Source organism: Acomys russatus, chromosome 20, assembly GCF_903995435.1.
Source record: "Acomys russatus chromosome 20, mAcoRus1.1, whole genome shotgun sequence".
Taxonomy (NCBI): domain Eukaryota; kingdom Metazoa; phylum Chordata; class Mammalia; order Rodentia; family Muridae; genus Acomys; species Acomys russatus.
The window spans coordinates 6,119,600-6,145,211 of NC_067156.1; the positions used below are offsets into that span (position 1 = coordinate 6,119,600).

The 25,612-nt window shown below is 41.1% G+C and overlaps 1 long non-coding RNA gene across 1 annotated transcript in view; it reads right to left on the reverse strand.

The window, feature by feature from the left end:
- Positions 1 to 731: 731 nt before the first annotated feature.
- The window catches only part of LOC127204460 (uncharacterized), a 41,792-nt gene continuing 16,911 nt past the window's right edge, over positions 732 to 25,612 (reverse strand). Inside the window, exon 2 of the long non-coding RNA XR_007832470.1 lies at positions 732 to 940. This is a non-coding gene — a long non-coding RNA (uncharacterized LOC127204460). The remainder of the gene's footprint in view (positions 941 to 25,612) is intronic.

Below are 25,612 nucleotides of genomic sequence, written 5' to 3' on the forward strand. Positions count from 1 at the left end.
TGTACACAGGAGCCTAGCATAACTGCCTTCTGAGAGGCTCCATCCAGGACCAGATGACACAGATGCAGAGACCCACAGCTAAACAATAGGCAGAGTTTCAAACTCAAGGAGGTTTATGGAAGAGTGGGAGGAAGGATAGAGGGAGATGGAGGGGTCAAGGATACCTCAAGAAGGACCTACAGATTCAACCAAGCTGGGCCCATGGGGCCTCACAGAGACTGAACTACCAACCAATGAACATGAGCATGCCTGGGCTGGACCTAGACCCCCTACACATTTGTAGCAGATATGCAGCGTGGTCAACATGTGGGTCCCCTAACAATGGGAGCAGGGCCTGTCTCTGACTCTGTTGCCTGTCTCTGGATCTCTTTCTCCTAGCCAGGCTGCCTTGTCTGGCCTCAGTGAGAGGATGCACTTAGTCCTGCTGTGACTTGAAGTGCCAGGGTGGGTTAGTACCCCTTAGGGGCCCTCATCTTTGAGAAGAAAAGGGAGGAATGGGAGGAGGAGGATGGTGAGACTGGGAAGAGAGAAGAGAGGGGGCTGGGATCAGGCTGTAAAGTGATTAAATAAATAAATACATAGAAAAGAAAACAAACAAACAAATAAAATGCCTGGTATTTGAATTATGGACATTGAGAACTTTCGAGCTTACCAAAGTTCTATCAACAGCACTATTTATTTGATACCAAGAGGGCATAGTGATTATCATTTAATGGGAGAGCACAGCATGCATGTTACCTGTATGTTGTTCTTCAATACAGACTTGCAAATACATGAAGAGCAGAAGGCCTGCTGTCCCAAACAGGAGGACCGAAAGGAAGACTTGTTTGGCGTTCATGACCATTTCAGACGGCTGCGTTTCTCTTCATGTCTGAATCCGGAGACCGCAAGGTTTATGTCTTCATGGACTTCCAATCTTCAGACAATTCCACAGAGAAACCTAGAATTCCAGAAAATTCACATTGTACACGTCTGATGAGATTTGTGTTCAAATATGGAAAAAAACCCAAAAAGCAAAAACAAAAAACAAACAAACAAACAAACCATATCCACAGCACTGAAGTCTCAACTATATGGAAAAAGAGAAAATCCTTCAAGAAACAAAGTTGGTACCTTATCTGTGGGACACTGTACACTCTTATCCAGCCCATAACAAGCACAGGGTAACATTTAATCAGGTGAAAATGTTGGCCAGATTTTAGCTGTTTCATGTTGAAAAGAGTTAAGTGAAAGTTTGAGTTACTTAGCCATGATTGTAAGGAGAAGAAAAGAAATAGAATGGATTGTCAAAGAAGGAAGAATGAGCTTTAGGATTTGTAGGATTTGGGGAAATTCTTCATATCATCAGTATCCAAGGGTGGCAGGATGCTCAAACCCCTCAGGGACGAGGGGGAGGTGTGTGTGTGAGAGAGGCGGGGGTGGAGGATTGACTGAGTACCCACATGTACCCAGGCTCCACCTCTGGTCCTCGGCCAAGCTTTTCTCCACTATGTACCCTTTCCCCTGCTAATGTATCAGTGTAAATGTTATATTAATGGCAGTGACAGTCTACACAAAGAAGGGCCCAGGTTCACTGTTGATGCAGTTGTTTGCTTTTGAATATTTTGATGTGCCATTGGTTGAAGTCTGCACACATTCAATACAGACATTAGTTATTGCCAAATATTTTCAATCCCACATTTGGTGAATCCATAGATTAGGAGAACTGACTGTATATACAATACAAAACCAGAAAGCTTAATTTAGCATTTCTCATTTAGGTAAAATAACAGGGTTATCCAATGTAAATGGTGAACTTACAATCTTTGGGAGCATAAAGAATAAATAGCAAAGGGCCTGGGTCTAAATATAACCCCCCAAGAATTAATTAATGAAATACATTACAGAGCATAAAAAGCTACATCAGCAATAAAAGATTGCTTAAACTACGAAACACAAGAAAGTCAGCTATTGAAGTCAGCTTTTTCTTTGAACACATTTATTTAATATAATCTCAGTCTATGTCACACTTGTCTATGACACCCACCTCTGAGAATCTAATGGAAATATAAACATTCTCCTTAGAAAAACATAAACACAATAGACTGCATCAGATGCTGGTATTTGTATGAGTCTCCCTTGAAACTCAAGGGAGCAGCTCCTTCTGAACCATACTGTACTAAACAACCCGGGTCCTCATCTGGTTAGAAGCCTGGCCAATGGGGTCACTGTCAAGATGGTATTTAAGACACCCAGCTACTTTTTAGCCACACACATTTCATCTCTGTAAGGAAGAGTTGCAAGAATGTGTCTTCAGTGTGAAGACATTAAACACACTGCTGTATCTATAGCTAGTCTCTTATCTCAAATATCAAAAATTTTGAGCCAAGTCCCTGGGAGGCGGAATACTGTGCATCTTAGTGAAAGGCTGCACTAGTCAGCTTTTTGTGCTGCGGTAAAAGACCCCATAAGAAGCCAGAGCAGGACCCCAAGCAAGAGTCTGGAGGTGGGGCCTGAGGGAGACACTGAGGAATGCTATGAGTTGGTTCGCTTTCCGTGGTACCTTACTCATCTCTCTCTCTCTCTCTCTGTCTCTCTCTCTCTGTCTCTCTCTCTCTCTCTCTCTCTCTCTGTGTCTCTCTCTCTCTCTCCTTTTTCTTTTTGTCCATCAGCTACATCTATTTCTGACGGCCCCCCGGCCCCATCCTTCCATCCTCCATGTCCTAACCAAGGGTCTGGCTTTGAGTCTCCTTATTTATCCAGATCCCTCACTAGGTGGAGTCTGTTGCATTCTTTTTCCCTTTAATATTTTTAAAAATATCACATAATTTCCCTATTTTTTTTCCTTACTCCAAATCCTCCCATGCCCCATCCCACCCCCTATCAAAATTTCTGGTTTCTTTTTCCTTGTAGTTTTTACATATTTATATACATAAAAATGTAAATGTAGTCTGTGGAGGCCATTTTAACCATTTGGAAGTGTGCCTTTTAACTGTGCTTTGGTTGAGTTCCCTGGCAATTCTGAGGCTCTTCTCCCTGACTGGCTCCTTCCCAGTACCCTGGTGTCAGCCCCAGAAGTGACCTTTTAATTTTCTAGTACCTCAACTAAGTGGAATCACAGTGTTTTGTTGTTGTTGTTGTTGTTGTTGTTAATTTATTTATTTTTATTGTGTGTACAAGTGTTTGACTGTATGTATATCTATGTATCATGTGCAAGTCTGGTGCACACAGAGGCCAGAAGAGGGCATTAGATCATCTGAAATTGGAGTTAAAGACAATTAACCTCAACATGGATACTGGGAACCAAACCAGGGTCCTTTGCAAGAATAGCAAGTGGTGATAACCACTGAGCCTTCTCTGCAGCCTCAGTATTGATTCTTCGGGGATTGGCTTGTGTCACACAGCACATTGCCTCCAAGAACCCTTCAGACTATAGTTTGTGTCAAAGCTCTCTTCTACTTTAAGGACATAACATTTTTAAAATTTGTGTTACCACAACTTGTTCGCCCACTCATCTGTCAGTGGACCCTTGGGTGGTGTCCACGGGGTGACCATTGTAAACAATACTTCTGTTTGCTGATGTACATCATGCCATTAAGAGTCTCCTGAGACCTGGTGGCACTCAGAGGAAGGACAGCAGGTTTCCAAGAAGAGACTTGATACCCTATGAGAATATACAGGGGGAGGTAATCCCCCTCAGTCACAGTCATAGGGGAGGGGAATAGTGGGAAAATTGAGGGGGGGCGGAGGGAGGAATGGGAGGATACAAGGGATGGGATAAACATTGAGATGTAACAAGAATAAATTAATAAAAAAAAAAACTTAAAAAAAAAAAAAAGAGTCTCCTTCCAGCACTACTTCTTGGCATGTTTCCAGAAATTTCACCTCTGGGCCGCAAGGCAATTCTGTTTTCAAGTTTTTCAGGAAGCCGTGGTGGTTGCTCTATTCCTTTCTATTCCTACCAGGGCGGTGCTGAGCTTCAGTTTCTTTCAGTTTTCGTTTCGAGTCAGCGTTTGGTTTGGTTTTGCTGTGTTTTGGTTGATGTCTCACTGGGTATGACAGGCTGGCTTCAAAGTCACAATCCTCCTGCCTCATATGCCACCATATCCTGCTCATATTCTTCACATGCTTATTAATTTGTCTTTATTTTCTACTTGTTTTCAGTATTTGTCTACGTAATGAATGTAAGGTAGTATAGGCTTAGCTTTCAGTTTCTTAAGCAATGATTTTAAGAAGTTTAACTTGGTTCTTGACCATTTGTATGAAGAAATATCTATTAAAATTTTTTTCCGTGTTTCAGTGATTCCTCCTCCTCAGGAACTGGTTACATTCTCACAAACCCCAGGACCACCTGCCCTGGGATGGAACCACCAACGGTGGTCTGGGCCCTCCCCCATCAATCATTCACCAAGAAAATGCCTCACAGGCACGTCCACAGGCCAATCTGATGGAGGCAAAAGGCCTCAGCTGCGGTTCCTTCTTTGCAAGTAACGCTAGCTTATATCAAGTAAAAAGGTAAACACTGCTGTGAATAATTGCAGGGCCAGGTAAACTTATCGTCTAGATATTCTTTTTTATGTTCTTTATCTCTTCCTTTGTTTGCAATAGTATTTCCTTATGCAGGCTAGGCTAGCCTCGAACTCTGGTTTCTCCTGGGTCTGCCTTCCAAGTGCTGAGATTAGAGCTTTGGACCACCACATGCATCTCATTTAGCCATTGCTGTGAAACCAGTTTTCACACAGAATGTTGCTTTAAAGCAAATATAAAAGGTCAGATTTTGTGGAGGAACGTATAAAGTATTTAGAATGATCATTTGACTAGGAAATAAAATACAACCCAACACTCCAGTGCATTTATGCACAAGAAGAAAATAAATTAACCAGAAACACTCACATTTTTTACATTTTAATTGTAATGTGGAAGGGGCCTGTGATTGTCATCATTTCAGGTCACTTTTTTCAAATCTGCTTTTCTCAGTCCTCTAAGGAAGCAGCAACTCTTAGAGATTTCACCAGTGCTTTGGGGGACTGCAAGTGTTCTCATTATGGCAAGAAAGTAGGTTTTAAAGATGTTGAAAATTGCTGACTTGATGGGTGATACTTTGCACCTATGCTGAACGAAAAATAAATACATATGGGTGTTCTAGTCATCTGCACTAAAGAACAGCTCCCTAGGGAAGCTGTGAGAAGAAGGCAGTTTTTTCTTCCTCTGATAACTGCAGTTAAACAAGGAACTGACGTATTTCCTGGGTATATAAGAAGATTCACATAGGAGGAAAACACTTAAACAAAATCTGGTACTAACAAAAAAATAGTTGTTTATAAGAACAAATAGACTTTTACAACCTGTCTACATAATTAAACCTTATCTCAGAAGAGGAAAGATAGAAGAAAACTCACAAATCACAGAGGTGCCACACACCTGAGGGGTGGTGGTGTGTGAGCCCACAGAAGCATCCCTTGGGGTTTTGCAGAGGAAAATTATTGCCTACAATGGTAGAAATAGATTAAGAATTTTCCCTGATTTTTTTTTTCCGGAGGTGTTGCTCACCTGTCACAATCTTCCTGGGTGAGGAAGTAGAAGAAGAGCCATAATTGTTATTATGGCAAATCTGGGGAGGACTAAGTGGTAAAAGCCACAAGGCAGAAAGGCAATCTGGCGTGAAACGGAGAGATCCGTTTGTTTTTCCTCCATCTCAGCCCATTAACCCAACGTTGGCATGAGGAAACGGCTCTCATTAAACACAGGTGAGGTGGTAAGAGCAACTGCTTTGCTTTAAGCAAACCTGAAGGTCAGTCGTGATGGGAACACGGACGTATTTAGAGAGCATATATCTGCCGCCAAGGCTGCAGCAAAGACTGGGAAAGTGCTGGAGACTGAAATCACATAGAATAATACTGGCTCATGTACAAGCACTCAGTGACATTTCTATAGAGGAAGGGTTCCTGAGTTTTGCATAGCCCCTTCTCTTCCTATTTAGGGACACAATACCTTCAACTTAATAGTAACTAATAACTTGTCCAGCTCCACTTGGAGGAGGGATAACAAAATGAAATCAATGGTTATATTTTACAATTTATTTGTATAGCCACAGTTCTAACTTCTGAGTGGTGGAATAAAGTATAGAAGTACCGTTTTCGTGTCTTTGTCACTTGTTTTCTCAGACAGTTGGGGTGTTTCCGCAATTATAAAAACAAGTACGAGAGCAATCACTTCATGCCATTATGGTTCTCAGTACTTGAGAACTTTTAAAACATGAAGGGCATCAACAAAAAATATTTTGCAACTTATGTATAGTAAACAATTATTAATTAGAGGCAATTTATATATAAGGAAGTGTTAAGTTGCTAAGGTTGGCAGAAGTTCATGATTTTAGCAAGAGAGCACTGGGATTTGTGGCAAAATTAATTTTAGGACTAAATTATACAGGCGGTTTAGTGTAGAAAGAACCAGAGCAGGGGTGCTTGTCTCCTGATCTAACCTTAAGTTGGAACTCAGCAGCCATGTCTCCTAACTGTATCCATGGTGGCTGGATCACATCCTCTGAGTGAACAGACACCATCAATGATCAACTACATCCATTAACTCTCCACGCTTAGACATCCTCTAAGCCTGTCTATACATCTATAGAACCAGTATCCTCACTCTCCCTCCATCCTCTCCAGGTCCCTGTGAAGGGTGACTCCATCACCCCATCCTTAACCTTGGGATTCAGCGATTCCTTGCCCTGCGCCACTCCACAATTGGTTGGTATCCCTGGACAGGCTTCCAGTTACACATCTCAGGTCTAAATGTCAGTCTCAGATTCCATGGAGGTTGAGATGATGCTATGCAGGGCAGAACTTAAGAAAGGATGTACAATTGGCAATTTTCTGCTTTGTTGTTACTGTTTTGATTTTTCCCTTTCTGCCTGCCACTTGAGTTTCTTGTTCATATCTCCTCTTGTTCTGATTTTGTTGGTTTGTTTGTTTTTTATGGTGTTAGGGATTGACCTCAGGGTCCTGGCACACTGGAGACAAGTAGTCTATCACTGACTCCCACTTTCAGCAGCTTCTATTTTCATATTGATTGTATATGTGTTGGAGGGACAGGAAAGATTTTGGCTAGTAATTGCTTATATTGACCTAGCAAAAACCTTCCGGTGTGTGACTTTTTCTGCCTCTAATATGGAGCCGAGTCTAACTATTGTTAGCTTGGTTTCTTCTTGAGCAGGGTGCTATTGGCATAATGACTAAGATGGCTGTGTCTGGTCTGCTTCTGTCTCCCTCTTTCTTTGCATGTTGAGAACTCTGCAGCTCCAGGGGAAACTTTCACTATTTGCTTCTTCAGTCATCTCTTTTTGCCCTTCGTTGTGAGGTAGCTGGGTGCTTCCTTCCTTATCTCCAGCTAACCCCACACCGGCAGTGAAGTTCCAGCTCCCCCAGTAACATCCACATTTACAGCCCTAACAGGCCCACAGTCTTCATCCATGGCATGGCTGTTTATTTGTTTCTGTTCCTGTTTATGAGTTTGGTTTTGCTCTAGCTCATTATTTGGGTCTAGAACTGACTAGGAGAGTAAGCACAAGCCCACACCCCTCTCTTCTCCATCTTGCCGTTGCTCAGCTCTGATTTACTTTCCCTAATGAAATCAGGGTGGCAGCTTCTACTGTACATGTCACATAGCATTAGAAAATATGAAGTCAGAGAGAAAATGATGGTGTTTCTGAAAAGCATTCAACCAGCATGAAGCTTACGATTTTGGTAATCTGGCTTAAGGATTTTCATTTGGTAAGCATGGTAAGTGTGCTAAAAACATTGTACAAGTCCATTGCTTCTGTTAGCAATATTGAGGTTAAGTTGTAGTATGCTTCTAATAATAGCCAGTTCATTGTGGATAGGGTTATAATTAAAGGGATGGAAATTGAAGACATGTTCGTTGAATTTAGATGATCCTTGGAGAGTGTGTTTAGAACCAAAGCCAGTAAATATTGAATGAATAACTTAATTAAATGAAGAATGAGCCCTTAATGTACATTTCAGATGAGATTAGGTGTAGTTTGTATAATACCACAGTAGGCTTAATTCAGTATTTAAAAACAGTCTTTTGTATATATGGTAGGGATTGAACCCACACACTCCTTCCAACATGCTAAGCACAATTGCCACTTGGTGACATTCCTTTCCACTTACCAATTTATTATTTATCATTTTATTGATGATCTTAAAGGCTGAATAATACTAAATTTATCCATTCTTTCTAAACTGAAATTCTGTAAGCATTTCTACACTTTCACCAAACCATTTCTTCCTTAACTACTGTTACTTTAAAATAATTAAAAGTTATAAAGAAGATAGAGTCTCCTATGTTCCATTCCCAGTTTCCTCCAATGGTAGCATCTTGTAGATGAATGGCATCATTACCAAAATGGGAAAGTTAAGAGTGTTACTGTTGGCAGGCGACAAATGTTACCCAAAGAGGTTCATCTCCTATTCACAGTAGCTGGTAAACATGCTATCTCCATGGCAATAAAGACTTTTGATCACAAAATGAATGAAAGTCACTAATCAGCAAAACTTTGAATAAAGTAGATTCTTCTTAGTAAGCTGGCTGAGCTCCATCTAATCACAAATGCTCTGAACAGTGGAAGATGGAGATGGAAGAGGCAGCCTCGGCAGGGCAGAGAGAAGGACTGGCTTGTCTTGTATTAGCTCAGGAGGTGGGAGAGGCAAACTGTGTTGATTGCTAGGTACCCCAAACCACAAAAACAACAGATCTCACTCAGATGCACAGGCGGGAGACAGTCCAGCTGACACCTCGATTTTAACCTGTTTCTGACTTCCAATCTACACAACTATATGATAACATATTTGTGTTGTTTTAAGGTATTAAAATTATTATAAATTTTTTAGTAGAAACAACAAGAAATCTAGCTAAGGATAATACCATTACAATACTATTTTGAAAGATGACAGTTGGTAAGATTGCTATGGATTGTGAAATGACACTGATAGTTTTCAAATATTTTTCAGATGGTTTCTCAAGTTTTGGGTTTTATGGCTTATTCTGTGATTGCTCAACCATTCAGTGTGTTTTGTCACCCAACCCTTTACTAGACAGTAATTTGTAGGTGTTTCTTTATTCATATTGTTCCTGTGATTTCCCACATAATTTATTTTTACAGGTACCTTCTACTTTTAGCTGTTGTAATTAAGATTTAATTATAATTAAAGTCTTTAACAAGACAAGGCTTTGCCTTTATGTTCTTTGTTTCAGAGTACAAGGTTTTGAATTCTTACATTCTATTATTTAATATATAGGTTTTACTTTATAAGCAATGTATTTTTTTTCTTTTAAGACCCTGTAAGGCTAAATTCAAATGCCCTTGGAAGCATTTGTTTGTATTAGATGAGGCAAAACCCTCAAATGGATTATTGCTAAATGAACCATTCATTCTGTGCTTCAGTTTTGCTTGGCATCGCCCACCTACTCTAAAGATTTTAGAGCTTCAAATATGTTAAAATATTAAGCATGCATAAAGTAAAAACGCTGTGTGGTTTTATATTTCTTTCCATGGAACTGTAAGAATGTGTAGTGCATATTCAATGTCAGTGAAGACTCTTCAAGACCACCACTGACCTCATTTGTATACAATCACTGAGAACACACTAACCAATAATGCAAGGCAAATACAGACTCATTCTAGTTTTTTAAGGATACACGTGAAGATACAGGTTCTTGGAGTTTCAGACTTTGGCCACAAATGAATGGGAAATAGCAATCTGGGTGGCCATCAGTAAAATCACCTGATGGGATTACCAACAAGGGATATGTCAGCACAGCAAGAAAAAACTATGAATTGCAAAGGGAGTTAGAAAGTCAAATGAAATGCCTTGTTTTGTTGCTGAAATTAGTACAGTAACCTCAGAAAAGATGAATTTTAAAAAATGGCTTTTACTACAAGCTTGGTATCCAAAGTGGTGTAACTAAAAGAATCAGAAGTCACAAGTAGAGAGTGGAGTTGGAGAGTATGGAAGGGACTCCTGTGTTGCTACTCTCATAGAAGTTACAAAGTTTAGAATGAAAGAGTGTAATCTTGGCAGTGTGTTCCTATGTTCCTTGTAAAAAGAGCTGGCTCAAAAATAAGCTATGGAAGAAGCTCCAGCATACAACAGGGACATATGCTCTACCATGTTCATAGCGGCCTTATTCATAATAGCCAGAACATGTAAACAGCCTAAGCGTCCCTCAGTAGAAGACTGGATAAAAAAACTGTGGTACATTTACACTATGGAATACTACTCAGCTATTAAAAACAAGGTATTCCCAAAATTTGTGGACAAATGGATTGAACTAGAAATGATCATAATGAGTGAGTTAACCCAGAAGCAGAAAGAGTCAAATGGTATATACTCACTTATATCTGGACACTAGCCCAAGGGGCATGTCCCATGAAAGTCTTCACTTATCATGAAAGTAGGACAGAGGGGAGGACATAATACTGGGACTCTAGGTGAGAGAAGCATGGGAGAATGGGGAAATAGAAGGATCCAGAGGGTCCTAGAAACCTACAAGAACATTATGACAGGCAGATCTAGGCCCAGGGATCCTGCTCAAACTATGGCACCAGCCAAGGACTATACATGCATTAAACATCAGACCCTGACCCAGATCTAGTCAAGGGACAGGACATTCTCCACAGTTGAGTGGAGAGTGTGGTCTGACTTTCACACAAACTCTGGTGCCCCATGTTTGACCATGTCCCCTTGATGGGGAGGCCTGGTGGCACTCAGAGGAAGGATAGCTGGCTACCAAGAAGAGATTTGATACCCTATGAGCATACACAGGGGGAAGAGGTTCCCCTCAGTCACAGTCATAGGAGAGGGGAGTAGGAGGAAAGCGAGAGAGAGGGAGGAATGGGAGGATACAAGGAATGGGATAACTATTGAGATGTAATATGGATGAATTAATTAAAAAATTAATAAAAATAACCTGTATGTTAATTTCCTGGAAATTTGAGGCCAGTCTGACCTACATGTGAACCTGTTCCAAGAAACTGAAAACTAAAACAACAACAACAACAACAACACAATAGCAATATATTCCCTCCTGATCTTGGAAGCTGGAAATCAAGGTAGACTCGGTGCTACAGCCCCCTAGGTGCTTATTTGCCTTCTGGACATCATATGGCTTCTTAGATCCAGTCTCCACTTTAACATCACATGCCCTTCCTCTTTGATATCATACGTCCTTTTCTCTGTGTCAGCACACAGCCTTTTCTCTGTGACATCACATGCCCTTTCCTCTGTGACATCACACACCCTTCCCTCTCTGACATCACACACCCTTTCCTCTGTGACATCACATGCCCTTTCCTCTGTGACATTACATGCCCTTTCCTCTGTGACATCACACACTTTCCTCTGTGACATCACACACTCTTTTCTCTGTGACATGACACGCCCTTTCCTGTGTGTGCTTCTTCCTCTCTCTTTTACAAAGAAATGCAGCAATACATGTACCATTGGATCCAACGGCCGCGCAGATCATGCAGTATAAACTCACCTAGAGATTTTAAAGCTAATTACAATAACAGAGACACTTTCTCCAGATAAGAGCACAGGTTCTGGGTGCTAGGAGATGGGCATACCTTCGAGAGTCTTCAGTCAACATTTTACTCCAGCTGACTCTTGGCTTCCTGGATGACAGTGCCCATGTTACAGAGGATCCAATCACAGCAAGGAGCTTTGGCTAGACAGTGATGGAAAATGGTATCTTCTGTCTTACTGAATATAAATAAAAAGGCTGCATGGAGTTTTTGCTGTGTTCAAAGCCCCCTGGCTGCTTTAGTGATGGGAAGGCTCAACAGAAGCCAGCACAGAGGAAGGCCTGGCTGAGAAGTCTGTAGAAGAATGGAGGAACAGCTCTGCCTGCACTCTGCCTGTGCTCGCTCTGCCTCTGAATTTGTTAATTAGGAGAGTCTAATACATTCCCTTTATTTCTCAATCTATTACAAAGCAATTGCCACTGGAGTGAGGAAACTCAGGGATAAATTATGTGTAGCATACAGCAGTTTTGGCAGGATAATCAGAAGTAGATGGAAACAAATATGCTAACATTTCTTGAGCAGTTATTACATGCAAGGCACTGCTATGAGCATATCATATTGATAACGTCGCTCTCACAACAACCTTGTTTTCTTTCCAGACAAGATCTACATGACAGATTCATTTAACTACATGACTTGTATGGTATTCCTGAAGGTATGAGATCAGAGGGACAAGCACAGACAGATTCCAGAAGGCCTCGCTGTTCAAACGGCTGTGGTAGCTTTGTCCTGCAGGTCTGATGAACTAACGAAAAGCATGAGGGGAGCAGGGCAGTCAGGTTTGCCTTGGAGATGATCACTTGGAGACGAAGTGAAAACAAAATGAAGGAGAGACAGCTGCAGACACTTGAGCACTGATGAGATAGAATCTCAGAGAGAAGACTGGACTAGAGTCCACTGCAGTCCTCACAGCCTCATGTGCTTTCACTATGTGTGTCTCTGTCCTTCATTACTGCCAGCAGTTTATCACAGTGGCAGTCACTGATGCATAGCAGTGAGCCTGACCACCTGAGTTCAAATCCTAATCGGAACACTGATGAGCTTTTCAACACTGGCCAGCATAAAACTGCCATGTGCCCCCAATTTCGTCCTCACACCTACACTGTAAACCATGAAAGGACCTATCACATGACGTTGATGTGAAACAATCAAATTCAAGAAAATATTTGGAAGGATTCTTGCCCACAGAAGCCCTCTACAACATCGTGATGTTGAACGCTTTATATCTTACTAGCTAAGTGCAGAAGCAGCTGTTCCGTAGACGGCCGGTAAAGATTTGCTGACAGACTGGATATGTCTAAGTTGAAAGGCACTCTGGTTTTTGTGAGAGGTTTGGTCTTTCAATCATATTGATTCAGTTTAGTCAATAAATATCCATTAGTTCTCGATATAAATAAAACTGTGCTTGGGAAAACCAAAATGAATAAGGCTTGATCCCTGATCATTATGAGAGAATATTTTAACATGTGTTCTCATATTTTGTCCAAGTTGATTCTAATAGAGCTTCCTAGAACAATTCTTAACAACTCTGTTCCCTCCTTTACATGACAGACTTTCCAATTACTGAAAACAATTATCCTGCCTGCCCTCAATCTTTTTTACTCCAGGATAAACAATAAATATACACGATTCCTTCAGCCATTCCTTATGGGACATGGTTTAGAAGACTTCAATCAATTTAATCATCCCTCCAGACACATTTCAGTTTGCTAATGCCTTCCTTTAAATGCAGGGCTCAGAAGAAGATACAATAATCCAAGCATGATTGAATGGACAAACAGTGCTATATGCATCTGCACCGTGAAAAATGATGGCTGTACTTGAGTGCATCTGCAGAGGAAATGGGAGAATAAAACAGGTTACAGGTTAGTGCCCAAGGGTTTCCTTCAGCTCACATAGCAGGGAAAGAGAAAACCTGGTGGTAATCCTGAAGGATTGTGAGGGATGGAAAATATTATATAGACTAAGGAAAGACATCAATATCCTATGGTGTCTATTAAATAAGTAGACATTTAATATAACCTCAAAATGTGAACCTGAGGTTAAAGAAAAGCAGAAATAATGATTATCTATGGATTGTGGCCAGAAGAAAAATCAACATAAAAAATGTAAGACCCGAATATATGACGTGGTTCATAAGGAAAGTGCATCCCTATGGGAATTGAACGCTGGTCCTCTGGAAGAGCAGCAGGTGCTTTTAACTGCTGGGTCAGTTCCTGAGACCCACAGGAAATGGTTTAAAGATCATAAGATTAAACTTTAGAGAGTGAAAGCAAACAGCTCCCAGCAGCATTCAGAAGGTGACACGATGGGTGTTAGAAAGCCGTTCTTGACTGTCTGCTGGCTTCTGTATAACGAACCTCTCATTCAGGAGAAGCATGACCCACAGCCTGAGATGGAATGAGCCAAGCTGGTGCTGAAGTGCCAATGGTTACAGCAAAATAGCTAACACCTGCACTTACCTAAAGTCAAATACCTAATACGATTTCAGTGAAACAAATTCCCAGCATAAATATTTGAGACTAAAAGTGTCATATTTCTCAAGATTAAAAAAGGCTTCTGCATACATTTTTAAATAACTTTTTGAACAATAACTCATTAAGCATAATACAATTTTTATTGGTTGTCAACTAGACAAAATTCCTGAAGAGGTGTTACGTTTGTGGAGAATCTGGTCCTCTCATACCATAGATTATAGGTACTTGATTTTGTTACTGCTCAGCTACACAATATTTATTTGGAAGACTCTTTATTCCTCTTTATGTATTATCTATATAGTACATTGGCTATTGTATAATGCCTCTTATAAAATGATAATATTCCTTTTTACATAATGGTAAAATTCTCTAACTAACATGAAACTCAAACAATTGAAGTATGTGTTTATCTGATATCAATACAGTTTCTTTCTTACACATGGTAAGGTGTGTGAGCCAAGCACTCAATAATATAGTAACCACACACAGATATTTCTTAAGTTCTATTGTACACCAATTGTTTTTCCTCTTGCATTGTATGTTAAACTACATGTAGTTATCTTCATCCACTGAATACAGAAGCAACAAAAAGTATATCAGCTAAGATGACACTCTAGGAATCTTGACTTTAAAAAGGATAAGTAAAATTAAAAAAAAACTTACACACTGGCAAAAGCCATACATAAAGAAAGCATGATATTCTGATAGCACACTACAAAATAGTGATAATGTTAAAACTATCACAGACATTTTCTAAGAGAAGCTTTTAATGATGGAGACAAATAAAAAAGAATGAGAAACATAGAACTCTGACAATCAATATCCCAGAAAAAACAGAGAAATGTTCAAAATTATATAAAAGGAGAGAAGTACTGAGATACACCAAGAATGTTATGAAGTTCATAAACACAAAGTTTTTAATGTTCTTAGTATATAATTTTAGTTAATTTTAGTTAAGAAGCCAATGAAAGAATACCATTATGATGGGCAGATCTGGGCCCAGGGGCTCTGCTCAAGCTATGGCACCAGCCAAGGACAGTACATGCAGTAAACTTCGAACCCCTACCCAGATCTAGCCAATGGACAGGACATTCTCCACAGTTGAGTGGAGAGTGGGAACTCACTTTCACCCAAACTCTGGGGCCTCATATTTGACCACATCCCCTGGAGGGGGAGACCTGGTGGCACTCAGAGGAAGGATAGCAGGCTACCAAGAAGAGACTTGATACCCTATGAGCATATACAGGGCGAGGAGGTCCCCCTCAGGCACAGTCATAGGGGAGGGGAGTAAGGGGGAAATGGGAGGAAGGGAGGAATGGGAGGATACAAGGGAGGGGATAACAATTTAGATGGAATATGAATAAATTATGAAATATATTTAAAAAAGAAGCCAATGAAGAGAATATGTGGTGAAATGAGGGCAAACCAAAGACTTGTTTTTGTTTCTACTCAGTCCTCAAATGTCTCAAACACAAAAGCAAGAAATTAGTGGGGGAGGGTAAGAGTTTCAGAGACATAGATGAGGCGGGGGAAAGCACTTATAAGAGAGATTAATCACACATTTCAGAAGGTGGACTGCAGGCAAAGGAGTGATAACTAGTGTAAAAGGCTGTAAAGTGCAAGCCTACGTGCTTCCAGAGATAAGAGGAAGATGCAAGATGCTGTTGGCTATAAAACCCAGAAACACTGCACTTGGCTTCTCAGGACCCGGCATTTAACAGAAAGGAAATAAAGAGCCCTTGTAAATGAAAATGAAATCACATGAAAAACAAAAGTCATCAGAAAGGTTAGGTGATAAAGGGATTTCTCAGCAAATAGAGTAAAGGGACAAATAGATGTAAATATCAAGTGAAAAGAGATCAAGGGAATGCCTCTAACAGAGTCAACTCTAAGTGACAGCAATCCCAGCTAGTGAGGACTGAGAAGTGAAAAGGAGAGGTTGCTAGTTAAACCATGCAGGCAATGAAACTGCAAAGAAAGGCTGGCAGTGAGCCTCTGATTTACACAGGTCCCTCTCACACTTATCACACTGGCCACTCTCACACTTAGCACACTGGCCACTCTCACACTTATCACACTGGCCATTCTCACACTTAGTACACTGGCCATTCTCACACTTAGCACACTGGCCAGTCTCATGCTTAGTACACTTGGCCACTCTCACACTTAGCACACTGGCAACAATGAGAATATCAGGGAAGCATTAGCTCATTCAGTTGGAACACTGGGACTATGGAAATGTCACTTTGGGAAGGACAGGGATCAGAATGACACCAGTGAGATTTGTTAATTGTAGTGTCAGAGTCTAGACAAAGGCGATGGAGCAAAACTTCATTCAAAATTCTCAAGGAAGAATATACATCAAGATATGTTCAACATTAGCACATTTTACCAAACTTTTAACCAAGCGTATATGCAAAATCACTATTTTCAGACAAGTTTTTAAAAAAAAAAAAACTCCCTATAGTCTGCAGAAGGGCCTCATCTTGCAAAAGGGCTCAGACCACCAGAAGAAACAGGATACAGAAAGGAGTTGATCTAAAAGAGTTGGGGAGAGAGGAGAGAGGAGGAATAGCTGTGGACAGTATGGTGAAGACATAGCCCACTGTGGGCAGCACCATTCCCCAAGCCCTGGTCCTGGATCATGAGTTCAGAAGGTGATCTGAGCAGCAAGCATGCGTGCATTCGCTCTCTCTGTTCTTGGCTGTGGATGTGATGTGACCAGCTGCCCCTGCTTCCTTGGCTTCCCCACACTGATGGGCGTAAGCAGGAGCTATGAGCTAAATTTAACCCTCTTTCCCCCCCCCCCCAGCTGCTTCTTGACAGGGTGTTTTTATCACATAAGAGGATGAAACTGGGCAATCTGTAGTGAAGGGTCAGGGTGAGTGCCTTTCAAACTGGAAAAGAAAAAAAAAAAATAAAGAGGCTGGCTAGAATACAACTGGCCATGTGCTATTTTTTTCTGAACACCTAAATAGGATATTTAGTCAATAATGATGAGCACTCTTGAATTAGTGATAAAAAACCATAGGCTCTTAAGAAAGTGTCAAGCAAGACATTACTTCAGGAGAAAAAAGAGAAAAAAATTTAAAATTATATTAAACATAGTTTCAAAACACAGAAACGTAATAACTGCTCTCTATATCTTAAAACCAGGCAGAGCTATATTTTGGGATTTAGAAAGAAAAGTTGAATAAAAAAAGGTAACATATAGATAAATCAAAATTATTTACTGATTACAATAACAAGTGTCTAATTTATGGAAAGTAGGGTACAGCTCTAACTCAGCTGATAAAGTGTCTGATATCAAACATGAGCACCTCAGTTCATTGAGAACACACACATACACACACCACACATATAGCTATAAATGTATATGTGGATAGCTAGGTAGGTATCTATGTGGTGTGTATATATGCATGTACAAATGAATGTATCAGCCTCATGGCGTGCCCTTGTTTTGTTATTGAGACAGGGTCTCTCTACACAGCGCTGACTGTTCTGGATCTCACTATGTAGATCAGCTTGGCTTTGAACCCTCAGGAATTCACGGACCAAGACAGCTTAGCCTACTTGGGGAATTCTAAACCAGTGACAGATGCTCCTTAAAAACAAAAGGTGAATTGCCCCTGAGGAACGTCATCCAAGATTGAACTCTGACCTATACACACATGTACACATATTATGCCAACACCTGCCTGCACAGCTAGGAACAGGCACACATCTGAGCATGTGTGTTCATCGGTACACAAACACATAAACTGAGAAAGTAAAATCTTAGATTAAGCATCAAAATGTAATAACTATTCCTCTACATTTTTAAGCCTAGCAAAATTATCTTTTAACATTTAGAAAATGAAGACATAATTGAAAGTAAACAAATAATTATCAATATTGATCAAGTAAATATAAATCAATTGAAAGCTAGAATAGCAATCAAAGGTCAGAAAAAAATAAAATGTTATGGCTAAGTGCAACATAAAGATAGAATGTATACATTAGTAAAGAGTAAGATTCATTAGAAATATATTTATAATCTTATATATGTTTGCAGCTATAACATAGTTTTACAAATATAAGCTAAAAATATGTTACAAGAGGATATGGATGAACCCATCAAGGAATTGGCATACTTTTGAACGCATGTTTTTCAGCAGCTCAAAATCACGGTTATCAAGAAAATATAATATTGGGTAGTAGTGTCAAAAACTTTATGCAAGGAAAACAAAGATCATTCTTTCACATATGTATAAACATGTATTTGTTTTAAGTGACAAAAATAATTTCCATTTTATAATATTGTATACCTGTTTCTATTAGGACCAAAGTCAGGGAAGCACTGAACGATTGTACCTGAGGCATATAAACATGGAACAGAGGGGACTATTAAGATGTGATCCTGAAGCTGGTCATCTATCCTAGCAAATAGAGGAGCACACAGAAGGAGCAGAGGGACCACGCTCTGTGCTCTCTGTGCTCTCTTTGTCTCTGACTCCTGGACTCACTGCCAGGATGTTTGTGTTGGTTCCCATTACAATGAGGCGGGATCTGAACAAAAGTGGATGCATCCCTCTGACACCTAGAGCATCCTACACAATTCTCTGCAGCGCAAACAGTAGAGACACAAAGAGGCAGAAGGAGTGAGAAACTGGAGAAAGCCATATCCCTGAGTTACTTCATGAAATTCTCTATTGACTGTCAGTGAGCAGAGTATAAGTGAACTTCTATTTGTATTTATATTAAGTACTCAAGATACCAAGTTGATGATACATAGTAGGATCCCCTGACAAAAGCTGGACACTTTAGTTTGAAAATACATACTCATGTATTTGTTTCTTGTTATTATTCTTTGTATTGTCTATATGTCACTTTATTTGTGTATCAAATAATATATTTTATTCCAAAACATAGTGACTAGAAATCTGAGGCATGAGGTATGGTGAAGCAAAAATTTTTTATTCCTCTGTGGCACATGGTACGACTGTGAGATGTGAAAGAATGAGAAAGCAACTAGGTTTTCAACTAAGCAAGAAAAGTGTCACAACATAAACCACCAATCATAAAACATACCTGCTAAATTCTCTAAAAATCTGGGATGAAACTAGACAAGGATAATAGCTGACGGATGCATTACAGAGCCTTGAGTGGAACATGAATTGTTTAAACAGAAACAAGACAGGAGAAATTATATATCCCCCTCCCTGGATTCTCCTCTGGGCACTGTCAATGTGGTAGGGCAAGGGACAGATGGGAAAGGAAAGAATTCACTTCTAACAATATGAAACAAAGAGAAAAGGGCATCAATGCAGTGGAAGGGCCACCTGAGTGGGTAGCTGCAAGGCAAATGTCTGCATTGGGACATGAAGTTTGGTAAAATGTTTACTGTAGACCCATAGGTCTCTCCAATGAGATTGGATCAATGAGAGCTTAGACATAGTAGACTGTAGGGAAACACTTTTCCTGTCAAAATGCAGCACAGCTGGGACTGTGCGCTTGAGAGAAATAACCATAGCAACCATTTTTATTGGGTGTTTGATGGTCTTCCTGTTGAGGGTGGGAAATAAGCCAAAACATCCTCATCTCTACATCACAACACAGTCACAGGGTTCTGAATGTCCCAACTCAAGAGCAAGTGACATAGGCTTGATGAGAGTGTTTTAAGACCTTCATTGGAGCTGCAGGTAGGTCAAGACCCCAACCCCTAATGTTTACTGTCACTGATTTCAGAATGGAAAGTAATTGGAAAATGGCATGTGGATTAGAGACATAGGGGGAAGGCAATGTGAGGGGCAGAGACAGAGAAAAAAGGGATAAAGCACAAAAACATTGCGAAAATATAATGTGTGTTATGGCATCGCCGAATAACCTCCCAGACCATGGAATCTAGCTAAGATGCAGAACCAACCAAAGTAATTCAGCATATAAAACATTAGTGAAACATTAACACACGTGTGCTGGTTTTATTAAAATAGGAAAAAACAAAAGATTGACATAACAGCACAAATGCAATTGAAACCTAAACTGAAGAAAGGGCGGCATTGGATCATCTCTACCTCCTTTCCATGTGTTTAATACATCATTGCATCTGACCTGAGGTAGGAGCAGAGTACAGTCCCATGATGTGTCTCGAGCGTGTAGATGCCTGGATCTCATTTCACCATGGTTGCTTTTTCTAAGTGGTCTACAGATACCACGGAGACAAAATCCAATCGCTTGGTAATTTAGATGTGCAATGATGAGAGTGACGTCAAGGTCAAGATCAGTGATTCACATTTATTCTGATGACTGTGATATTGGGTGTAGTTTACCATCTGCTGGTGACAGACTCACAGTGCTACTTTTAAATTTTTCCTGCGGCTGCAACATTTTAATATGTGTACAAACAGCACAAGTACATTTTCTACTGCTTGTTTTATTCATCCTTTCTGAGACTTTAGGTACAATGACCTATGAAATATTATGAATGAAAAATAGTCATGAACTTGGTCTAGAAGGCTGCATTCTGTTTGCAGGTAATTCAAATACACTTATGACATCTAGGGTTATTTCCTCAGGCGTGATCATTTACATGGATTTATTATCAAAAGTTTCCATTTGTGCAAAGTCTTATTATCATATGTGTATATGCAATAACTTAGAGTACAAATAGCTTCTAGCTAATAATTACCTACACCAAGTGTTTGCAGAGCTGTTCTTTCTTAATAGCAAATTCCATATGGAAGTCCGCCTTCCTAGAGCTATAATTCAAACAACTTCTAACTTATTCATGGTCTTGGAACTTCAGAAAAACGAAATAAAATATTAACAGTTTAATAAGACCACTAAATTCAATTTCAACCAGTTCTCTTAAGTCTTAGAATTCTCTCAGCAGCACTATTGGTATCATTTCTTTTACTACAGTTGTAAATATGAGTGGAAGAAAGGGAATAGGGACATGAGAACAAAGCCACAGTCACCTCCATGACTCCATGAAAACAGGCTCCCACCTTATACCAATTTGTTGCTCTTTCCCAATTATCAGAATGATAACAACTTTAGGCTGATCACTGATATTTGATTTCATATGGCCTGAATCAGCTGGAACTTTTTAGTAGGAAGATCTTACCACAGTGAAACTTAAAACAATGTGGGTTGTGCATATCAAGGGACCTATTTTCACACATCTTTCATGAACATTTTCTTTTTGTGAGTATTATAATAATTTATGAACTATGCTATGAACTATTGCACAAAATAGCTATCAATAGTCTTATACTTGGTTTGTTAGGTTGGGTGCTAAAATGTCAGTTGTGTACTACGACATAAGTTGGTTAATGAATGTTTTCATTTGTTAGAGGACCATTCCATTTGCTCTGGTCACATGGAGATTTTATCTGAAGGAGAACTAACTGCTACACTAGCACCAGGCAGTATTCATAGAGCCCGGAGTGAGACTATATTATAAACTTTAAGAGGAGAATGAAAATGTTTGAATAATTATTTTAAATTAGACATTTAAAAAAAATCAATTGAAAGTAATTCGCTTCAATTTTTTATTTATTTATTTTTACCTTTTGATGTTGAATTGGTTCTCAGTGAGCTTTTGATGAGTAAATGGAGAGCAGTTTTTATAATCATTACATTTATTTTGTGTGTAGTGTGCGTCCATGTTGTGGGTGTATGTGTGTGTGTGTGTGTGTGTTTGTGTGTGTGTTGTGTGTAAGGAAGCGTGTGCCACAGCATACGTTCAAGTCAGAGGACACCTTTTGGGAATCATTTTGAGTGTTCCATTTCCTGGGTTCTGGGCACTGAACTCAGGTCATCTGGACAAGCAGCAGACAGCTTTCACCATTGCGCCATCTCTCTGGCTTGAGATTGCTTTGATAAAGTGATGATATTGGGTTTAAGTATTTGTTCCTGACACCTAAACACTAATATCCTTGCCATCTCTCGTAACAATGCGAGGTGAGGACCACACTGAATCTTTAATCCCATTGAGCCCTGGCCACATTAGAATGGTCTTCGCACTGCATTTTCCCAGCTTGCAGATATGTTAATAACAATTATCACTGATCCAATACTATATCGAATTCTATAGATAAGCACCATATTCAGGAAGGGTATGAAAGAACAACTGCAATAAAACAAAAACATACTCCCATCAACGCATCATTTCCGTTCAGTATTTCTCATGCTACAATGTTCCCAAGTATAACTGGAATATGGAGCAATATCACTTTATACGATACCCTTTGATGCTGTTACCATGTGTGTGCCCTATATTGATTAAAACATTGCCTAAAATGTATTCCTTTAGGGGATTTTTTCTTGTTAAGCTTTTAAATTTTTCTTTTGAAGAAATTGTCTCACTAACCTCCAACTAGTAAAAGGCCTGTTATATATGTTATCACTTATAAAATTATTATGGGATGCTGGCTGCATATATCAGATATGTTCAGGAATGCTACTGATTGGCTAAACCACTGCACACAATAGCTCACTGCACTATGTAAAAATAATCCTATTTGTATAGTTGGCTGAGACTGTAGAGTCTTTCTCCTAGTTTTTTTTTTTTTTTTTTGACAGATATCTAAAGCGTGATTTTAGCCATAAGAAAACTATATAAGCTGTACCTGCACTCAATGATACTGAATAATTTGCTATGTTCTCTGATTTCTTTTTCCCACATGTAAGCAAACAACTGCTTGTTACTTTAAAGCAAGTGGACAAGACCTAGAGGCTTCACCTCCAAATAGTTTCCAGTATTTGGAATGCCCCAAGACATCTCCTCCTACCAATCCAGCTAGCGTTGTCATTCCACAAATTCAACATAGGCACAGTCCTGTTATAGGCCCTATAGCTCAAGTTTACAGCCTCAATTATCTGAACAGTTCTCCATTAAAAACCTTTTGCTAAATCAGGAGCCTAATCAAGAAGGAGGCCCACGGTCAGTAAGCAGGTCCCCTTTAATTCTGTACCTTCCTCCCAGCTTCTTGTTTTTAAAAAATGGCACTCACACATATACACATACACCTACCCATACACACATACATGCAATGGGTTTTACTGACAAGTACCTATTGATCTGAGTTCGCCTAAGTATTTGTGACAATTGGATCCTGGCTTAACTATGCGTTTGATAGGATTCTGAAGAAACTGGAGATCACAGGTCTGGTCATATTGGTTAAGCTGACACCTGTCTGAAGGGACTTCCGCTGTCGTAATTAATAGGCAGACTGCGATGCCACCAAGACAGTGGGAATCTATGTTTCCTGGGAACCAGCTAATCAACAGTGGAACATCTGTGGATCTTGTTACAACGGTGGTCACAAAAGTTGCTTCTATCATTTAATGATCATTGTGTGACTTGGACACGGAGATTGTGCCCTCTACCTCTCCCCATGTACATGTGCACATGCTATGGGCTGGCGGATATTTTTCGTTATGCAGTGTATTCTAATTCTTTAACACACATTATTACTTTTTATACTCAGAAGATCCCAAATTTACTCAGTGAGAGCCCATTGTGTCTGGCTTTTATGTCCCTTTGATGTACTCTATTCAGTTTTGAGCAATTTCTTTCTCAAGTGACGCCCAAAACACTGAGAGTGAAGAGAGAGAAGAAAAGAGTATGCTGTGTATGTGGCAGAGGGGGTGGGGTGGGGGGAGCTATAAAGAAAATGAGTGAGGCCTCTTAGGTCACAAGCATTTGTCTAATTTTAAACCAAATTATGAAGGTGGTATATGTGTGTTTTGATGTGTATGTGGTGGATTGACTGAGAATTGTCCATGTAGGCTCATGTATTTGAATTCGTCAGGGAATATCACTACCTAATAGGGATTAACAATGTGACCTTGTGGGAGTAATTGTGGCCTATTAAAGGAAGTGTGGAGGATCCAAGATGGCGGCGAGCAGTGTGGACCGCGTTTGGAGGCTCCAGTGAACAATTCAGGGAATTGCACAGATTTCTGAGCCAGGAACACCGAGGTCCGAACATCACGGCAGCGGGAGTGCTCCACGGTTCGGAGGGACCAGGGTGCGGAGGACCTGCGTGCCCCTGCACACGGGAGGAGCGTGGTTTTTCTCTGATCGGAGCGGCAGCTGCAGAGGCGGCAGCACCAGCGGCACCAGCAGCGGCGGCTGAGGTTTGCAGCTCATAGCCTTCCGGTGGAGGCGATTGGTGTGGTGGCTGGTGGGAATTGCTGCGGGAGAGGGGACTCGGGGCAGGATTTGGGTCGCGTGGAGCCTTTGAACCCAGACTGGACTCGGCGGACAGTTCGGCCCCAGAGTCCCGGGTATTGGCCCGGCCCAGCAAACAATTCTGCCTGAGGCACTAACTCAGCGTGGCCATAGCTCCCCTGCTGTGGCGCAGGCTCAGTTGAGCACGCTGCTCCACACTAGGCACCACCTCAGCTCAGCGGCGGCACAGTCCTGCGGTGGCACAGTCTGGGCGGAGCACTTGGTTTCACCACAGGCGCTAACTCAGAGCAGCTGCAGTTCTCCTGCTGTGGCGCAGGCTTGGTGACGTGCTCGGTTCCATCCTAGGCACCACCTCAGCTCAGCGGCAGCTCCCCTGCGGTGACACAGTCCGGGCAGAGCACTTGTTCCACCACTGGCGCTAACTCAGAGCAGCCGCAGTTCTCCTGCTGTGGCGCAGGCTTGGTGACGTGCTCGGTTCCATCCTAGGCACTACCTCAGCTCAGCGGCAGCTCCCCTGCGGTGACACAGTCCGGGCGGAGCACTTGTTCCACCACTGGCGCTAACTCAGAGCAGCCACAGTTCTCCTGCTGTGGCGCAGGCTTGGTGATGTGCTCGGTTCCATCCTAGGCACCACCTCAGCTCAGCGGCAGCTACCCTGCGGTGACACAGTCCGGGCGGAGCACTTGTTCCACCACTGGCGCTAACTCAGAGCAGCCGCAGTTCTCCTGCTGTGGCACAGGCTGGACAGAGCTCTCGGTTCCACCAGCTCTAAGACTCTGGTTGGACACAGTGTGCAGTTTGAATCCAGAATTCCTGGCTGAGATTGGTGGTCAGTTCGGGCCCTGAGTCAATAACTGACCAGAGCACGCACTTTGGGCCAAAAGGCCCTAGTGGAGCTTGGTGCGTAGTCCCAGCCCAAAAATTCTGGCTGGACCCTGTGTGCATTTTGGGCCCAAAATCCCTAGCTGAGCTTGACAGACGGTTCAGGCCCTGAGAATCTAGCTGAGTTCTGCCCGTGGTTCGGTCCCAGTGCTCCTGGCTGGACTTGGCAGGGAACACAGAAGGCTGTGGATACCTTGGCCTGACCCAACGCTCATTCAGAGACCCAGAACAATTGCAGGATCCACAGAAGAGGGGGACTGAGGACCACTGGCTGTGAGAGACCAGAACAACAGGGCTAACCTCCTAACATCCACACCAGTGAAGCTTTGAGCTCACAGCCTAGGGAAATCGTAAGAAAACAAGTGAATCTATCGTCAGACACCCTCCATTCAACTCTGGAAGCTACCCAACAAAAACAAAGACGGCAAGATGTCTAAAGGACAACGAAAAAGCATACGCAAAAAACCCCAAAACAACATGGCGTCTCCAGTTTCCAGCTATCCCAAA